The following is a 16290-nucleotide window of genomic DNA, read 5'->3' as shown; positions in this document are numbered from 1 at the left end:
GCATTCAGAAAACCTCCTAGGCCAGTAGAATACTTGTCATAGGTTGTAGAACATCCGTTACTTTCAGTGTACTGCCATGTGTTAGATGCTGCTCGAGGTAGCTCCGCTCGATGCAGGAAGGTTAAAAAAATGGATGCCTTCTGTGAGGTTCGAACTCACGACCCCTGGTTCACGAGACCAGTGCTCTACCACTGAGCTAAGAAGGCGGCAGCTTTGTATTTGCGAGCTATCCCCGAATTCTCACTTCATCATACTGAATCATGCAGCCCTCATTATACTACAAAATACATACAATCCACTGTTCTGACAATGCATTCAGAAAAAATCCTAGGCCAGTAGAATAGTTGTCATAGGTTGTAGAACATCCGTTACATTCAGTGTACTGCCATGTGTTAGATGCTGCTCGAGGTAGCTCCGCTCGTTGCAGGAAGGTTAAAAAAAATGGATGCTTTCTGTGAGGTACGAACTCACGACCCCAGGTTTACGAGACCAGTGCTCTACCCTTAGCTAAGAAGGAGGCAGCTTTGCATTTGTAAGCTATACCCGAATTCTCACTTCATCATACTGAATCTTGCAGCCCTCGACCACATAACGGACTTGGCGCACAGCCGCTGCTGGGGGTGTCCACATTGCCGTTTTCCAAATCTCTCGACTGTTTCGCCCTTACGATCGACGACGACCGTCTGGCCACCAAAAGTTTGCGGACTGCAAGATCTTGACCTAGTGCACAGCTTGTGGGATAGCGTGGCTCGACTGAGAAATGCGCCTTTCGGCTCCTCTCTCTGGCTACAGTTTGCTGTTGTCCACCGTGGCAATGACGTTGCCCATGGGGCTTCATGTAAGGCGACTGCACGTCGCTCGGCCAACAGCGGCCTACTGCAGACCGACACTTAAGAGACACAAAATACAAATCGACATCGAGAGACAGGCCCTGTCATATGGCACACGCGACGTGTACGCTGAAATGGAATGTAAATAATACGTCTTTTGTAGTGGGCGTCGCTCTACTGCAGTGTCACACATGGCGAATAAAACGGAAAACAGTAGAACGTCTGTGTAGGGCCATGTTTTTACCTACAGTGTCACCTGGCTGAATGTGTATAAGCATCTGTGGCATCACTCCTTCGCAGCCAAATTGCCACACTAGCTGTGTATCTCTAACAAAGTTGACGTATGTCCTCACCTGGGTGACGGTTAAAACGATTTCGCCCCCGGGTGGGCTCGAACCACCAACCTTTCGGTTAACAGCCGAACGCGCAAGCCAATTGCGCCACGGAGGCCGTGAATTTTGCTCACTTTGCTCTGTATAATAACCAAATTCGTACATCTTCAGCGGGAATCACGCAGAGTGCTAGCATCTGCTTATGCCTCTTCACATGGATAACGTGTATGTACACTGTAGCGAGGCTCATAAACGAATGACATCGCCAAGCATGACATTATATTACAAAATGCATACAATCCACTGTTCTACCAATGCATTCAGAAAACCTCCTAGGCCAGTAGAATACTTGTCATAGGTTGTAGAACATCCGTTACTTTCAGTGTACTGCCATGTGTTAGATGCTGCTCGACGTAGCTCCGCTCGATGCAGGAAGGTTAAAAAAATGGATGCCTTCTGTGAGATTCGAACTCACGACCCCTGGTTTACGAGACCAGTGCTCTACCACTGAGCTAAGAAGGCGGCAGCTTTGTATTTGCGAGCTATCCCCGAATTCTCACTTCATCATACTGAATCATGCAGCCCTCATTATACTACAAAATACATACAATCCACTGTTCTGACAATGCATTCAGAAAAAATCCTAGGCCAGTAGAATACTTGTCATAGGTTGTAGAACATCCGTTACATTCAGTGTACTGCCATGTGTTAGATGCTGCTCGAGGTAGCTCCGCTCGTTGCAGGAAGGTTAAAAAAATGGATGCTTTCTGTGAGGTACGAACTCACGACCCCTGGTTTACGAGACCAGTGCTCTACCCTTAGCTAAGAAGGAGGCGGCTTTGCATTTGTAAGCTATACCCGAATTCTCACTTCATCATACTGAATCTTGCAGCCCTCGACCACATAACGGACTTGGCGCACAGCCGCTGCTGGGGGTGTCCACATTGCCGTTTTCCAAATCTCTCGACTGTTTCGCCCTTACGATCGACGACGACCGTCTGGCCACCAAAAGTTTGCGGACTGCAAGATCTTGACCTAGTGCACAGCTTGTGGGATAGCGTGGCTCGACTGAGAAATGCGCCTTTCGGCTCCTCTCTCTGGCTACAGTTTGCTGTTGTCCACCGTGGCAATGACGTTGCCCATGGGGCTTCATGTAAGGCGACTGCACGTCGCTCGGCCAACAGCGGCCTACTGCAGACCGACACTTAAGAGACACAAAATACAAATCGACATCGAGAGACAGGCCCTGTCATATGGCACTCGCGACGTGTACGCTGAAATTGAATGTAAATAATACGTCTTTTGTAGTGGGCGTCGCTCTACTGCAGTGTCACACATGGCGAATAAAACGGAAAACAATAGAACGTCTGTGTAGGGCCATGTTTTTACCTACAGTGTCACCTGGCTGAATGTGTATAAGCATCTGTGGCATCACTCCTTCGCAGCCCAATTGCCACACTACCTGTGTATCCCTATCAAAGTTGACGTATTTCCTCACCTGGGTGACGGTTAAAACGATTTCGGCCCCGGGTGGGCTCGAACCACCAACCTTTCGGTTAACAGCCGAACGCGCTAGCCAATTGCGCCACGGTGGCCGTGACTTTTGCTCACTTTGCTCTGTATAATAACCAAATTCGTACATCTTCAGCAGGAATCACGCAGAGTGCTAGCATCTGCTTATGCCTCTTCACATGGATAACGTGTATGTACACTGTAGCGAGGCTCATAAACGAATGACATCGCCAAGCATGACATTATACTACAAAATGCATACAATCCACTGTTCTACCAATGCATTCAGAAAACCTCCTAGGCCAGTAGAATACTTGTCATAGGTTGTAGAACATCCGTTACTTTCAGTGTACTGCCATGTGTTAGATGCTGCTCGAGGTAGCTCCGCTCGATGCAGGAAGGTTAAAAAAATGGATGCCTTCTGTGAGGTTCGAACTCACGACCCCTGGTTTACGAGACCAGTGCTCTACCACTGAGCTAAGAAGGCGGCAGCTTTGTATTTGCGAGCTATCCCCGAATTCTCACTTCATCATACTGAATCATGCAGCCCTCATTATACTACAAAATACATACAATCCACTGTTCTGACAATGCATTCAGAAAAAATCCTAGGCCAGTAGAATACTTGTCATAGGTTGTAGAACATCCGTTACATTCAGTGCACTGCCATGTGTTAGATGCTGCTCGAGGTAGCTCCGCTCGTTGCAGGAAGGTTAAAAAAATGGATGCTTTCTGTGAGGTACGAACTCACGACCCCAGGTTTACGACACCAGTGCTCTACCCTTAGCTAAGAAGGAGGCGGCTTTGCATTTGTAAGCTATCCCCGAATTCCCACTTCATCATACTGAATCTTGCAGCCCTCGACCACATAACGGACTTGGCGCACAGCCGCTGCTGGGGGTGTCCACATTGCCGTTTTCCAAATCTCTCGACTGTTTCGCCCTTACGATCGACGACGACCGTCTGGCCACCAAAAGTTTGCGGACTGCAAGATCTTGACCTAGTGCACAGCTTGTGGGATAGCGTGGCTCGACTGAGAAATGCGCCTTTCGGCTCCTCTCTCTGGCTACAGTTTGCTGTTGTCCACCGTGGCAATGACGTTGCCCATGGGGCTTCATGTAAGGCGACTGCACGTCGCTCGGCCAACAGCGGCCTACTGCAGACCGACACTTAAGAGACACAAAATACAAATCGACATCGAGAGACAGGCCCTGTCATATGGCACTCGCGACGTGTACGCTGAAATTGAATGTAAATAATACGTCTTTTGTAGTGGGCGTCGCTCTACTGCAGTGTCACACATGGCGAATAAAACGGAAAACAGTAGAACGTCTGTGTAGGGCCATGTTTTTACCTACAGTGTCACCTGGCTGAATGTGTATAAGCATCTGTGGCATCACTCCTTCGCAGCCAAATTGCCACACTAGCTGTGTATCTCTAACAAAGTTGACGTATGTCCTCACCTGGGTGACGGTTAAAACGATTTCGCCCCCGGGTGGGCTCGAACCACCAACCTTTCGGTTAACAGCCGAACGCGCTAGCCAATTGCGCCACGGAGGCCGTGACTTTTGCTCACTTTGCTCTGTATAATAACCAAATTCGTACATCTTCAGCAGGAATCACGCAGAGTGCTAGCATCTGCTTATGCCTCTTCACATGGATAACGTGTATGTACACTGTAGTGAGGCTCATAAACGAATGACATCGCCAAGCATGACATTATACTACAAAATGCATACAATCCACTGTTCTACCAATGCATTCAGAAAACCTCCTAGGCCAGTAGAATACTTGTCATAGGTTGTAGAACATCCGTTACTTTCAGTGTACTGCCATGTGTTAGATGCTGCTCGAGGTAGCTCCGCTCGATGCAGGAAGGTTAAAAAATGGATGCCTTCTGTGAGGTTCGAACTCACGACCCCTGGTTCACGAGACCAGTGCTCTACCACTGAGCTAAGAAGGCGGCAGCTTTGTATTTGCGAGCTATCCCCGAATTCTCACTTCATCATACTGAATCATGCAGCCCTCATTATACTACAAAATACATACAATCCACTGTTCTGACAATGCATTCAGAAAAAATCCTAGGCCAGTAGAATAGTTGTCATAGGTTGTAGAACATCCGTTACATTCAGTGTACTGCCATGTGTTAGATGCTGCTCGAGGTAGCTCCGCTCGTTGCAGGAAGGTTAAAAAAATGGATGCTTTCTGTGAGGTACGAACTCACGACCCCTGGTTTACGAGACCAGTGCTCTACCCTTAGCTAAGAAGGAGGCAGCTTTGCATTTGTAAGCTATACCCGAATTCTCACTTCATCATACTGAATCTTGCAGCCCTCGACCACATAACGGACTTGGCGCACAGCCGCTGCTGGGGGTGTCCACATTGCCGTTTTCCAAATCTCTCGACTGTTTCGCCCTTACGATCGACGACGACCGTCTGGCCACCAAAAGTTTGCGGACTGCAAGATCTTGACCTAGTGCACAGCTTGTGGGATAGCGTGGCTCGACTGAGAAATGCGCCTTTCGGCTCCTCTCTCTGGCTACAGTTTGCTGTTGTCCACCGTGGCAATGACGTTGCCCATGGGGCTTCATGTAAGGCGACTGCACGTCGCTCGGCCAACAGCGGCCTACTGCAGACCGACACTTAAGAGGCACAAAATACAAATCGACATCGAGAGACAGGCCCTGTCATATGGCACTCGCGACGTGTACGCTGAAATTGAATGTAAATAATACGTCTTTTGTAGTGGGCGTCGCTCTTCTGCAGTGTCACACATGGCGAATAAAACGGAAAACAGTAGAACGTCTGTGTAGGGCCATGTTTTTACCTACAGTGTCACCTGGCTGAATGTGTATAAGCATCTGTGGCATCACTCCTTCGCAGCCAAATTGCCACACTAGCTGTGTATCTCTAACAAAGTTGACGTATGTCCTCACCTGGGTGACGGTTAAAACGATTTCGCCCCCGGGTGGGCTCGAACCACGAACCTTTCGGTTAACAGCCGAACGCGCTAGCCAATTGCACCACGGAGGCCGTGACTTTTGCTCACTATGCTCTGTATAATAACCAAATTCGTACATCTTCAGCAGGAATCACTCAGAATGCTAGCATCTGCTTATGCCTCTTCACATGGATAACGTGTATGTACACTGTAGTGAGGCTCATAAACGAATGACATCGCCAAGCATGACATTATACTACAAAATGCATACAATCCACTGTTCTACCAATGCATTCAGAAAACCTCCTAGGCCAGTAGAATACTTGTCATAGGTTGTAGAACATCCGTTACTTTCAGTGTACTGCCATGTGTTAGATGCTGCTCGAGGTAGCTCCGCTCGATGCAGGAAGGTTAAAAAAATGGATGCCTTCTGTGAGGTTCGAACTCACGACCCCTGGTTCACGAGACCAGTGCTCTACCACTGAGCTAAGAAGGCGGCAGCTTTGTATTTGCGAGCTATCCCCGAATTCTCACTTCATCATACTGAATCATGCAGCCCTCATTATACTACAAAATACATACAATCCACTGTTCTGACAATGCATTCAGAAAAAATCCTAGGCCAGTAGAATAGTTGTCATAGGTTGTAGAACATCCGTTACATTCAGTGTACTGCCATGTGTTAGATGCTGCTCGAGGTAGCTCCGCTCGTTGCAGGAAGGTTAAAAAAATGGATGCTTTCTGTGAGGTACGAACTCACGACCCCAGGTTTACGAGACCAGTGCTCTACCCTTAGCTAAGAAGGAGGCAGCTTTGCATTTGTAAGCTATACCCGAATTCTCACTTCATCATACTGAATCTTGCAGCCCTCGACCACATAACGGACTTGGCGCACAGCCGCTGCTGTGGGTGTCCACATTGCCGTTTTCCAAATCTCTCGACTGTTTCGCCCTTACGATCGACGACGACCGTCTGGCCACCAAAAGTTTGCGGACTGCAAGATCTTGACCTAGTGCACAGCTTGTGGGATAGCGTGGCTCGACTGAGAAATGCGCCTTTCGGCTCCTCTCTCTGGCTACAGTTTGGTGTTGTCCACCGTGGCAATGACGTTGCCCATGGGGCTTCATGTAAGGCGACTGCACGTCGCTCGGCCAACAGCGGCCTACTGCAGACCGACACTTAAGAGGCACAAAATACAAATCGACATCGAGAGACAGGCCCTGTCATATGGCACTCGCGACGTGTACGCTGAAATTGAATGTAAATAATACGTCTTTTGTAGTGGACGTCTCTCTACTGCAGTGTCACACATGGCGAATAAAACGGAAAACAGTAGAACGTCTGTGTTGGGCCATGTTTTTACCTACAGTGTCACCTGGCTGAATGTGTGTAACATCTGTGACATCACTCCTTCGCAGCTAAATTGCCACACTAGCTGTGTATCTGTAACAAAGTTGACGTATGTCCTCACCTGGGTGACGGTTAAAACGATTTCACCCCCGGGTGGGCTCGAACCACCAACCTTTCGGTTAACAGCCGAACGCGCTAGCTAATTGCGCCACGGAGGCCGTGACTTTTGCTCACTTTGCTCTGTATAATAACCAAATTCGTACATCTTCAGCAGGAATCACGCAGAATGCTAGCATCTGCTTATGCCTCTTCACACGGATAACGTGTATGTACACTGTAGCGAGGCTCATAAACGAATGACATCGCCAAGCATGACATTATACTACAAAATGCATACAATCCACTGTTCTACCAATGCATTCAGAAAACCTCCTAGGCCAGTAGAATACTTGTCATAGGTTGTAGAACATCCGTTACTTTCAGTGTAATGCTATGTGTTAGATGCTGCTCGAGGTAGCTCCGCTCGATGCAGGAAGGTTAAAAAGATGGATGCCTTCTGTGAGGTTCGAACTCACGACCCCTGGTTTACGAGACCAGTGCTCTTCCACTGAGCTAAGAAGGCGTCAGCTTTGTATTTGTGATCTATCCCCGAATTCTCACTTCATCATACTGAATCATGCAGCCCTCATTATACTACAAAATACATACAATCCACTGTTCTGACAATGCATTCAGAAAAAATCCTAGGCCAGTAGAATACTTGTCATAGGTTGTAGAACATCCGTTACATTCAGTGTACTGCCATGTGTTAGATGCTGCTCGAGGTAGCTCCGCTCGTTGCAGGAAGGTTAAAAAAATGGATGCTTTCTGTGAGGTACGAACTCACGACCCCAGGTTTACGAGACCAGTGCTCTACCCTTAGCTAAGAAGGAGGCGGCTTTGCATTTGTAAGCTATCCCCGAATTCCAACTTCATCATACTGAATCTTGCAGCCCTCGACCACATAACGGACTTGGCGCACAGCCGCTGCTGGGGGTGTCCACATTGCCGTTTTCCAAATCTCTCGACTGTTTCGCCCTTACGATCGACGACGACCGTCTGGCCACCAAAAGTTTGCGGACTGCAAGATCTTGACCTAGTGCACAGCTTGTGGGATAGCGTGGCTCGACTGCGAAATTCGCCTTTCGGCTCCTCTCTCTGGCTACAGTTTGCTGTTGTCCACCGTGGCAATGACGTTGCCCATGGGGCTTCATGTAAGGCGACTGCACGTCGCTCGGCCAACAGCGGCCTACTGCAGACCGACACTTAAGAGACACAAAATACAAATCGACATCGAGAGACATGCCCTGTCATATGGCACTCGCGACGTGTACGCTGAAATTGAATGTAAATAATACGTCTTTTGTAGTGGGCGTCGCTCTTCTGCAGTGTCACACATGGCGAATAAAACGGAAAACAGTAGAACGTCTGTGTAGGGCCATGTTTTTACCTACAGTGTCACCTGGCTGAATGTGTATAAGCATCTGTGGCATCACTCCTTCGCAGCCAAATTGCCACACTAGCTGTGTATCTCTAACAAAGTTGACGTATGTCCTCACCTGGGTGACGGTTAAAACGATTTCGCCCCCGGGTGGGCTCGAACCACGAACCTTTCGGTTAACAGCCGAACGCGCTAGCCAATTGCGCCACGGAGGCCGTGACTTTTGTTCACTATGCTCTGTATAATAACCAAATTCGTACATCTTCAGCAGGAATCACTCAGAATGCTAGCATCTGCTTATGCCTCTTCACATGGATAACGTGTATGTACACTGTAGTGAGGCTCATAAACGAATGACATCGCCAAGCATGACATTATACTACAAAATGCATACAATCCACTGTTCTACCAATGCATTCAGAAAACCTCCTAGGCCAGTAGAATACTTGTCATAGGTTGTAGAACATCCGTTACTTTCAGTGTACTGCCATGTGTTAGATGCTGCTCGAGGTAGCTCCGCTCGATGCAGGAAGGTTAAAAAAATGGATGCCTTCTGTGAGGTTCGAACTCACGACCCCTGGTTCACGAGACCAGTGCTCTACCACTGAGCTAAGAAGGCCGCAGCTTTGTATTTGCGAGCTATCCCCGATTTCTCACTTCATCATACTGAATCATGCAGCCCTCATTATACTACAAAATACATACAATCCACTGTTCTGACAATGCATTCAGAAAAAATCCTAGGCCAGTAGAATAGTTGTCATAGGTTGTAGAACATCCGTTACATTCAGTGTACTGCCATGTGTTAGATGCTGCTCGAGGTAGCTCCGCTCGTTGCAGGAAGGTTAAAAAAATGGATGCTTTCTGTGAGGTACGAACTCACGACCCCAGGTTTACGAGACCAGTGCTCTACCCTTAGCTAAGAAGGAGGCAGCTTTGCATTTGTAAGCTATACCCGAATTCTCACTTCATCATACTGAATCTTGCAGCCCTCGACCACATAACGGACTTGGCGCACAGCCGCTGCTGGGGGTGTCCACATTGCCGTTTTCCAAATCTCTCGACTGTTTCGCCCTTACGATCGACGACGACCGTCTGGCCACCAAAAGTTTGCGGACTGCAAGATCTTGACCTAGTGCACAGCTTGTGGGATAGCGTGGCTCGACTGAGAAATGCGCCTTTCGGCTCCTCTCTCTGGCTACAGTTTGCTGTTGTCCACCGTGGCAATGACGTTGCCCATGGGGCTTCATGTAAGGCGACTGCACGTCGCTCGGCCAACAGCGGCCTACTGCAGACCGACACTTAAGAGGCACAAAATACAAATCGACATCGAGAGACAGGCCCTGTCATATGGCACTCGCAGACGTGTACGCTGAAATGGAATGTAAATAATACGTCTTTTGTAGTGGGCGTCGCTCTACTGCAGTGTCACACATGGCGAATAAAACGGAAAACAGTAGAACGTCTGTGTAGGGCCATGTTTTTACCTACAGTGTCACCTGGCTGAATGTGTATAAGCATCTGTGGCATCACTCCTTCGCAGCCAAATTGCCACACTAGCTGTGTATCTCTAACAAAGTTGACGTATGTCCTCACCTGGGTGACGGTTAAAACGATTTCGCCCCCGGGTGGGCTCGAACCACCAACCTTTCGGTTAACAGCCGAACGCGCTAGCCAATTGCGCCACGGAGGCCGTGACTTTTGCTCACTTTGCTCTGTATAATAACCAAATTCGTACATCTTCAGCAGGAATCACGCAGAGTGCTAGCATCTGCTTATGCCTCTTCACATGGATAACGTGTATGTACACTGTAGTGAGGCTCATAAACGAATGACATCGCCAAGCATGACATTATACTACAAAATGCATACAATCCACTGTTCTACCAATGCATTCAGAAAACCTCCTAGGCCAGTAGAATACTTGTCATAGGTTGTAGAACATCCGTTACTTTCAGTGTACTGCCATGTGTTAGATGCTGCTCGAGGTAGCTCCGCTCGATGCAGGAAGGTTAAAAAAATGGATGCCTTCTGTGAGGTTCGAACTCACGACCCCTGATTCACGAGACCAGTGCTCTACCACTGAGCTAAGAAGGCGGCAGCTTTGTATTTGCGAGCTATCCCCGAATTCTCACTTCATCATACTGAATCATGCAGCCCTCATTATACTACAAAATACATACAATCCACTGTTCTGACAATGCATTCAGAAAAAATCCTAGGCCAGTAGAATACTTGTCATAGGTTGTAGAACATCCGTTACATTCAGTGTACTGCCATGTGTTAGATGCTGCTCGAGGTAGCTCCGCTCGTTGCAGGAAGGTTAAAAAAATGGATGCTTTCTGTGAGGTACGAACTCACGACCCCAGGTTTACGAGACCAGTGCTCTACCCTTAGCTAAGAAGGAGGCAGCTTTGCATTTGTAAGCTATACCCGAATTCTCACTTCATCATACTGAATCTTGCAGCCCTCGACCACATAACGGACTTGGCGCACAGCCGCTGCTGGGGGTGTCCACATTGCCGTTTTCCAAATCTCTCGACTGTTTCGCCCTTACGATCGACGACGACCGTCTGGCCACCAAAAGTTTGCGGACTGCAAGATCTTGACCTAGTGCACAGCTTGTGGGATAGCGTGGCTCGACTGAGAAATGCGCCTTTCGGCTCCTCTCTCTGGCTACAGTTTGCTGTTGTCCACCGTGGCAATGACGTTGCCCATGGGGCTTCATGTAAGGCGACTGCACGTCGCTCGGCCAACAGCGGCCTACTGCAGACCGACACTTAAGAGGCACAAAATACAAATCGACATCGAGAGACAGGCCCTGTCATATGGCACTCGCGACGTGTACGCTGAAATTGAATGTAAATAATACGTCTTTTGTAGTGGGCGTCGCTCTTCTGCAGTGTCACACATGGCGAATAAAACGGAAAACAGTAGAACGTCTGTGTAGGGCCATGTTTTTACCTACAGTGTCACCTGGCTGAATGTGTATAAGCATCTGTGGCATCACTCCTTCGCAGCCAAATTGCCACACTAGCTGTGTATCTCTAACAAAGTTGACGTATGTCCTCACCTGGGTGACGGTTAAAACGATTTCGCCCCCGGGTGGGCTCGAACCACGAACCTTTCGGTTAACAGCCGAACGCGCTAGCCAATTGCACCACAGAGGCCGTGACTTTTGCTCACGATGCTCTGTATAATAACCAAATTCGTACATCTTCAGCAGGAATCACTCAGAATGCTAGCATCTGCTTATGCCTCTTCACATGGATAACGTGTATGTACACTGTAGTGAGGCTCATAAACGAATGACATCGCCAAGCATGACATTATACTACAAAATGCATACAATCCACTGTTCTACCAATGCATTCAGAAAACCTCCTAGGCCAGTAGAATACTTGTCATAGGTTGTAGAACATCCGTTACTTTCAGTGTACTGCCATGTGTTAGATGCTGCTCGAGGTAGCTCCGCTCGATGCAGGAAGGTTAAAAAAATGGATGCCTTCTGTGAGGTTCGAACTCACGACCCCTGGTTCACGAGACCAGTGCTCTACCACTGAGCTAAGAAGGCGGCAGCTTTGTATTTGCGAGCTATCCCCGAATTCTCACTTCATCATACTGAATCATGCAGCCCTCATTATACTACAAAATACATACAATCCACTGTTCTGACAATGCATTCAGAAAAAATCCTAGGCCAGTAGAATAGTTGTCATAGGTTGTAGAACATCCGTTACATTCAGTGTACTGCCATGTGTTAGATGCTGCTCGAGGTAGCTCCGCTCGTTGCAGGAAGGTTAAAAAAATGGATGCTTTCTGTGAGGTACGAACTCACGACCCCAGGTTTACGAGACCAGTGCTCTACCCTTAGCTAAGAAGGAGGCAGCTTTGCATTTGTAAGCTATACCCGAATTCTCACTTCATCATACTGAATCTTGCAGCCCTCGACCACATAACGGACTTGGCGCACAGCCGCTGCTGTGGGTGTCCACATTGCCGTTTTCCAGATCTCTCGACTGTTTCGCCCTTACGATCGACGACGACCGTCTGGCCACCAAAAGTTTGCGGACTGCAAGATCTTGACCTAGTGCACAGCTTGTGGGATAGCGTGGCTCGACTGAGAAATGCGCCTTTCGGCTCCTCTCTCTGGCTACAGTTTGGTGTTGTCCACCGTGGCAATGACGTTGCCCATGGGGCTTCATGTAAGGCGACTGCACGTCGCTCGGCCAACAGCGGCCTACTGCAGACCGACACTTAAGAGGCACAAAATACAAATCGACATCGAGAGACAGGCCCTGTCATATGGCACTCGCGACGTGTACGCTGAAATTGAATGTAAATAATACGTCTTTTGTAGTGGGCGTCTCTCTACTGCAGTGTCACACATGGCGAATAAAACGGAAAACAGTAGAACGTCTGTGTTGGGCCATGTTTTTACCTACAGTGTCACCTGGCTGAATGTGTGTAACATCTGTGACATCACTCCTTCGCAGCTAAATTGCCACACTAGCTGTGTATCTGTAACAAAGTTGACGTATGTCCTCACCTGGGTGACGGTTAAAACGATTTCGCCCCCGGGTGGGCTCGAACCACCAACCTTTCGGTTAACAGCCGAACGCGCTAGCTAATTGCGCCACGGAGGCCGTGACTTTTGCTCACTTTGCTCTGTATAATAACCAAATTCGTACATCTTCAGCAGGAATCACGCAGAATGCTAGCATCTGGTTATGCCTCTTCACATGGATAACGTGTATGTACACTGTAGCGAGGCTCATAAACGAATGACATCGCCAAGCATGACATTATACTACAAAATGCATACAATCCACTGTTCTACCAATGCATTCAGAAAACCTCCTAGGCCAGTAGAATACTTGTCATAGGTTGTAGAACATCCGTTACTTTCAGTGTACTGCTATGTGTTAGATGCTGCTCGAGGTAGCTCCGCTCGATGCAGGAAGGTTAAAAAGATGGATGCCTTCTGTGAGGTTCGAACTCACGACCCCTGGTTTACGAGACCAGTGCTCTTCCACTGAGCTAAGAAGGCGTCAGCTTTGTATTTGCGATCTATCCCCGAATTCTCACTTCATCATACTGAATCATGCAGCCCTCATTATACTACAAAATACATACAATCCACTGTTCTGACAATGCATTCGGAAAAAATCCTAGGCCAGTAGAATACTTGTCATAGGTTGTAGAACATCCGTTACATTCAGTGTACTGCCATGTGTTAGATGCTGCTCGAGGTAGCTCCGCTCGTTGCAGGAAGGTTAAAAAAATGGATGCTTTCTGTGAGGTACGAACTCACGACCCCAGGTTTACGAGACCAGTGCTCTACCCTTAGCTAAGAAGGAGGCGGCTTTGCATTTGTAAGCTATCCCCGAATTCCAACTTCATCATACTGAATCTTGCAGCCCTCGACCACATAACGGACTTGGCGCACAGCCGCTGCTGGGGGTGTCCACATTGCCGTTTTCCAAATCTCTCGACTGTTTCGCCCTTACGATCGACGACGACCGTCTGGCCACCAAAAGTTTGCGGACTGCAAGATCTTGACCTAGTGCACAGCTTGTGGGATAGCGTGGCTCGACTGAGAAATTCGCCTTTCGGCTCCTCTCTCTGGCTACAGTTTGCTGTTGTCCACCGTGGCAATGACGTTGCCCATGGGGCTTCATGTAAGGCGACTGCACGTCGCTCGGCCAACAGCGGCCTACTGCAGACCGACACTTAAGAGACACAAAATACAAATCGACATCGAGAGACATGCCCTGTCATATGGCACTCGCGACGTGTACGCTGAAATTGAATGTAAATAATACGTCTTTTGTAGTGGGCGTCGCTCTACTGCAGTGTCACACATGGCGAATAAAACGGAAAACAGTAGAACGTCTGTGTAGGGCCATGTTTTTACCTACAGTGCCACCTGCCTGAATGTGTATAAGCATCTTTGGCATCACTCCCTCGCAGCCAAATTGCCACACTAGCTGTGCATCTCTAACAAAATTGACGTATGTCCTCACCTCGGTGACGGTTAAAACGATTTCGCCCCCGGGTGGGCTCGAACCACCAACCTTTCGGTTAACAGGCGAACGCGCTAGCCAATTGCGCCACAGAGGCGTTGACCTTGGATCACTTGTGCTCTGTATATCAACGCAATTCGTACACATTCTGCAGGAATCTCGCAGAATGGTAGCATCTGCTTATGCCTCTTCACATGGATAACGTGCATGCACACTGTAGCGAGGCTCATAAACGAATGACATCGCCAAGCATGACATTACACTACAAAATGCACTCAAACCACTGTGCTGCCTATGCATTCAGAAAACCTCCTAGGCCAGTAGAATACTTGTTATAGGTTGCAGAACTTCCCTTTCATTCAGTGTACTGCCATTTGATAGATATTGCTCGAGGTAGCTCCGCACGTTCCAGGAAAGTTAAAAAAATTGATGCCTTCTGTGAGGTTCGAACTCACGACCCATGGTTTACGAGACCATTGCTCTACCACCGAGCTAAGGACACGATAGCTTTGCATTTGCGAGGTATCCCCGAATTCTCACTTCATCATACTGAATCTTGCAGCCCTCGACCAGATAATTGATTTGACGCACTGCTGCTGCTGGGAGTGTCCACATTGCCGTTCTCCAAATCTAACGACTATTTCGCCCTTACGTTCGGCGACGACCGTCTGGCCACCAAAAGTTTGCGGTCTGCAATTTCTTGTCCTAGTGCACAGCTTGTGGGATAGCGTGGCTCGACTGCGAAATGCGCCTTTCGGCTCCTCTCTCTGGCTACAGTTTGCTGTTGTTCACAGTGGCACTGGCGTTGCCCATGGGGCTTCATGTAAGGCGACTGCACGTCGCTCGGCCAACAGCGGACTACTGCAGACCGACACTTAAGAGACACAAAATACAAATCGACATCGAGAGACAGGCCCTGTCATATGGCACTCGCGACGTATACGCTGAAATTGAATGTAAATAAAACGTCTTTTGAAGTGGGCGTTGTTCGAATGCAGTGTCACATATGGTGAATAAATAGGAAAACAGTCGAATGTTTCTGTAGGGCCATGTTTATACCTACAGTGCCACCTGCCTGAATGTGTATAAGCATCTTTGGCATCAGTCCTTCGCAGTCAAATTGCCACACTAGCTGTGCATCTCTAACAAAGTTGACGTATGTCCTCACCTCGGTGACGGTTAAAACGATTTCGCCCCCGGCCGGGCTCGAACCACCAACCTTTCGGTTAACAGGCGAACGCGCTAGCCAATTGCGCAACAGAGGCGTTGACTTTGGCTCACTTGTGCTCTGTATATCAACGCAATTCGTACACATTCTGCAGGAATCTCGCAGAATGGTAGCATCTGCTTATGCCTCTTCACATGGATAACGTGCATGCACACTGTAGCGAGGCTCATAAACGAATGACATCGCCAAGCATGACATTACACTACAAAATGCACTCAAACCACTGTGCTGCCTATGCATTCAGAAAACCTCCTAGGCCAGTAGAATACTTGTCATAGGTTGCAGAACTTCCCTTTCATTCAGTGTACTGCCATTTGATAGATATTACTCGAGGTAGCTAGGCACGTTGCAGGATAGTTAAAAAAATCGTTGCCTTCTGTGAGGTTCGAACTCACAACACCTGGTTTACGAGACCAGTGCTCTACCACTGAGCTAAGAAGACGGCAACTTTGCATTTGTGAGGTATCACCGAATTCTCACATCATCGTACTGAATCTTGCAGCCCTCGACCAGATAATTGATTTGGCGCACTGCTGCTGCTGGGAGTGTCCACATTGCCGTTCTCCAAATCTCTCTACTGTTTCGCCC

At 48.3% G+C, this 16290-nt stretch overlaps 22 non-coding genes across 22 annotated transcripts; all 22 read right to left on the bottom strand.

Annotated features, from left to right (window-relative positions):
* Positions 1 to 134: 134 nt before the first annotated feature.
* On the bottom strand, positions 135 to 206 carry Trnat-cgu (transfer RNA threonine (anticodon CGU)). Its single transcript has one exon. It is a non-coding gene; the product is annotated as a tRNA-Thr (tRNA).
* Positions 207 to 1206: 1000 nt separating this feature from the next.
* Trnan-guu (transfer RNA asparagine (anticodon GUU)) lies at positions 1207 to 1280 on the bottom strand. The gene has a single exon. It is a non-coding gene; the product is annotated as a tRNA-Asn (tRNA).
* A 332-nt stretch (positions 1281 to 1612) lies between these two features.
* On the bottom strand, positions 1613 to 1684 carry Trnat-cgu (transfer RNA threonine (anticodon CGU)). The gene has a single exon. It is a non-coding gene; the product is annotated as a tRNA-Thr (tRNA).
* Positions 1685 to 2683: 999 nt separating this feature from the next.
* On the bottom strand, positions 2684 to 2758 carry Trnan-guu (transfer RNA asparagine (anticodon GUU)). Its single transcript has one exon. It is a non-coding gene; the product is annotated as a tRNA-Asn (tRNA).
* A 331-nt stretch (positions 2759 to 3089) lies between these two features.
* Trnat-cgu (transfer RNA threonine (anticodon CGU)) lies at positions 3090 to 3161 on the bottom strand. Its single transcript has one exon. It is a non-coding gene; the product is annotated as a tRNA-Thr (tRNA).
* Positions 3162 to 4160: 999 nt separating this feature from the next.
* Positions 4161 to 4234, bottom strand: Trnan-guu (transfer RNA asparagine (anticodon GUU)). Its single transcript has one exon. It is a non-coding gene; the product is annotated as a tRNA-Asn (tRNA).
* Positions 4235 to 4565: 331 nt separating this feature from the next.
* On the bottom strand, positions 4566 to 4637 carry Trnat-cgu (transfer RNA threonine (anticodon CGU)). Its single transcript has one exon. It is a non-coding gene; the product is annotated as a tRNA-Thr (tRNA).
* A 999-nt stretch (positions 4638 to 5636) lies between these two features.
* Trnan-guu (transfer RNA asparagine (anticodon GUU)) lies at positions 5637 to 5710 on the bottom strand. Its single transcript has one exon. It is a non-coding gene; the product is annotated as a tRNA-Asn (tRNA).
* Positions 5711 to 6042: 332 nt separating this feature from the next.
* On the bottom strand, positions 6043 to 6114 carry Trnat-cgu (transfer RNA threonine (anticodon CGU)). Its single transcript has one exon. It is a non-coding gene; the product is annotated as a tRNA-Thr (tRNA).
* Positions 6115 to 7112: 998 nt separating this feature from the next.
* On the bottom strand, positions 7113 to 7186 carry Trnan-guu (transfer RNA asparagine (anticodon GUU)). Its single transcript has one exon. It is a non-coding gene; the product is annotated as a tRNA-Asn (tRNA).
* A 332-nt stretch (positions 7187 to 7518) lies between these two features.
* Trnat-cgu (transfer RNA threonine (anticodon CGU)) lies at positions 7519 to 7590 on the bottom strand. Its single transcript has one exon. It is a non-coding gene; the product is annotated as a tRNA-Thr (tRNA).
* Positions 7591 to 8589: 999 nt separating this feature from the next.
* Trnan-guu (transfer RNA asparagine (anticodon GUU)) lies at positions 8590 to 8663 on the bottom strand. Its single transcript has one exon. It is a non-coding gene; the product is annotated as a tRNA-Asn (tRNA).
* A 332-nt stretch (positions 8664 to 8995) lies between these two features.
* Positions 8996 to 9067, bottom strand: Trnat-cgu (transfer RNA threonine (anticodon CGU)). The gene has a single exon. It is a non-coding gene; the product is annotated as a tRNA-Thr (tRNA).
* Positions 9068 to 10067: 1000 nt separating this feature from the next.
* On the bottom strand, positions 10068 to 10141 carry Trnan-guu (transfer RNA asparagine (anticodon GUU)). The gene has a single exon. It is a non-coding gene; the product is annotated as a tRNA-Asn (tRNA).
* A 332-nt stretch (positions 10142 to 10473) lies between these two features.
* Trnat-cgu (transfer RNA threonine (anticodon CGU)) lies at positions 10474 to 10545 on the bottom strand. Its single transcript has one exon. It is a non-coding gene; the product is annotated as a tRNA-Thr (tRNA).
* Positions 10546 to 11544: 999 nt separating this feature from the next.
* On the bottom strand, positions 11545 to 11618 carry Trnan-guu (transfer RNA asparagine (anticodon GUU)). The gene has a single exon. It is a non-coding gene; the product is annotated as a tRNA-Asn (tRNA).
* Positions 11619 to 11950: 332 nt separating this feature from the next.
* Trnat-cgu (transfer RNA threonine (anticodon CGU)) lies at positions 11951 to 12022 on the bottom strand. Its single transcript has one exon. It is a non-coding gene; the product is annotated as a tRNA-Thr (tRNA).
* Positions 12023 to 13020: 998 nt separating this feature from the next.
* Positions 13021 to 13094, bottom strand: Trnan-guu (transfer RNA asparagine (anticodon GUU)). Its single transcript has one exon. It is a non-coding gene; the product is annotated as a tRNA-Asn (tRNA).
* Positions 13095 to 13426: 332 nt separating this feature from the next.
* Trnat-cgu (transfer RNA threonine (anticodon CGU)) lies at positions 13427 to 13498 on the bottom strand. The gene has a single exon. It is a non-coding gene; the product is annotated as a tRNA-Thr (tRNA).
* A 999-nt stretch (positions 13499 to 14497) lies between these two features.
* Trnan-guu (transfer RNA asparagine (anticodon GUU)) lies at positions 14498 to 14571 on the bottom strand. The gene has a single exon. It is a non-coding gene; the product is annotated as a tRNA-Asn (tRNA).
* A 333-nt stretch (positions 14572 to 14904) lies between these two features.
* Positions 14905 to 14976, bottom strand: Trnat-cgu (transfer RNA threonine (anticodon CGU)). The gene has a single exon. It is a non-coding gene; the product is annotated as a tRNA-Thr (tRNA).
* Positions 14977 to 16072: 1096 nt separating this feature from the next.
* Trnat-cgu (transfer RNA threonine (anticodon CGU)) lies at positions 16073 to 16144 on the bottom strand. The gene has a single exon. It is a non-coding gene; the product is annotated as a tRNA-Thr (tRNA).
* Positions 16145 to 16290: the final 146 nt, after the last annotated feature.

This window comes from Schistocerca gregaria, chromosome 5 (genome assembly GCF_023897955.1).
Source record: "Schistocerca gregaria isolate iqSchGreg1 chromosome 5, iqSchGreg1.2, whole genome shotgun sequence".
Lineage (NCBI taxonomy): Eukaryota > Metazoa > Arthropoda > Insecta > Orthoptera > Acrididae > Schistocerca > Schistocerca gregaria.
Note: the sequence above shows the minus strand (reverse complement) of the source record. Positions and strands in the feature narration are given on the sequence as shown.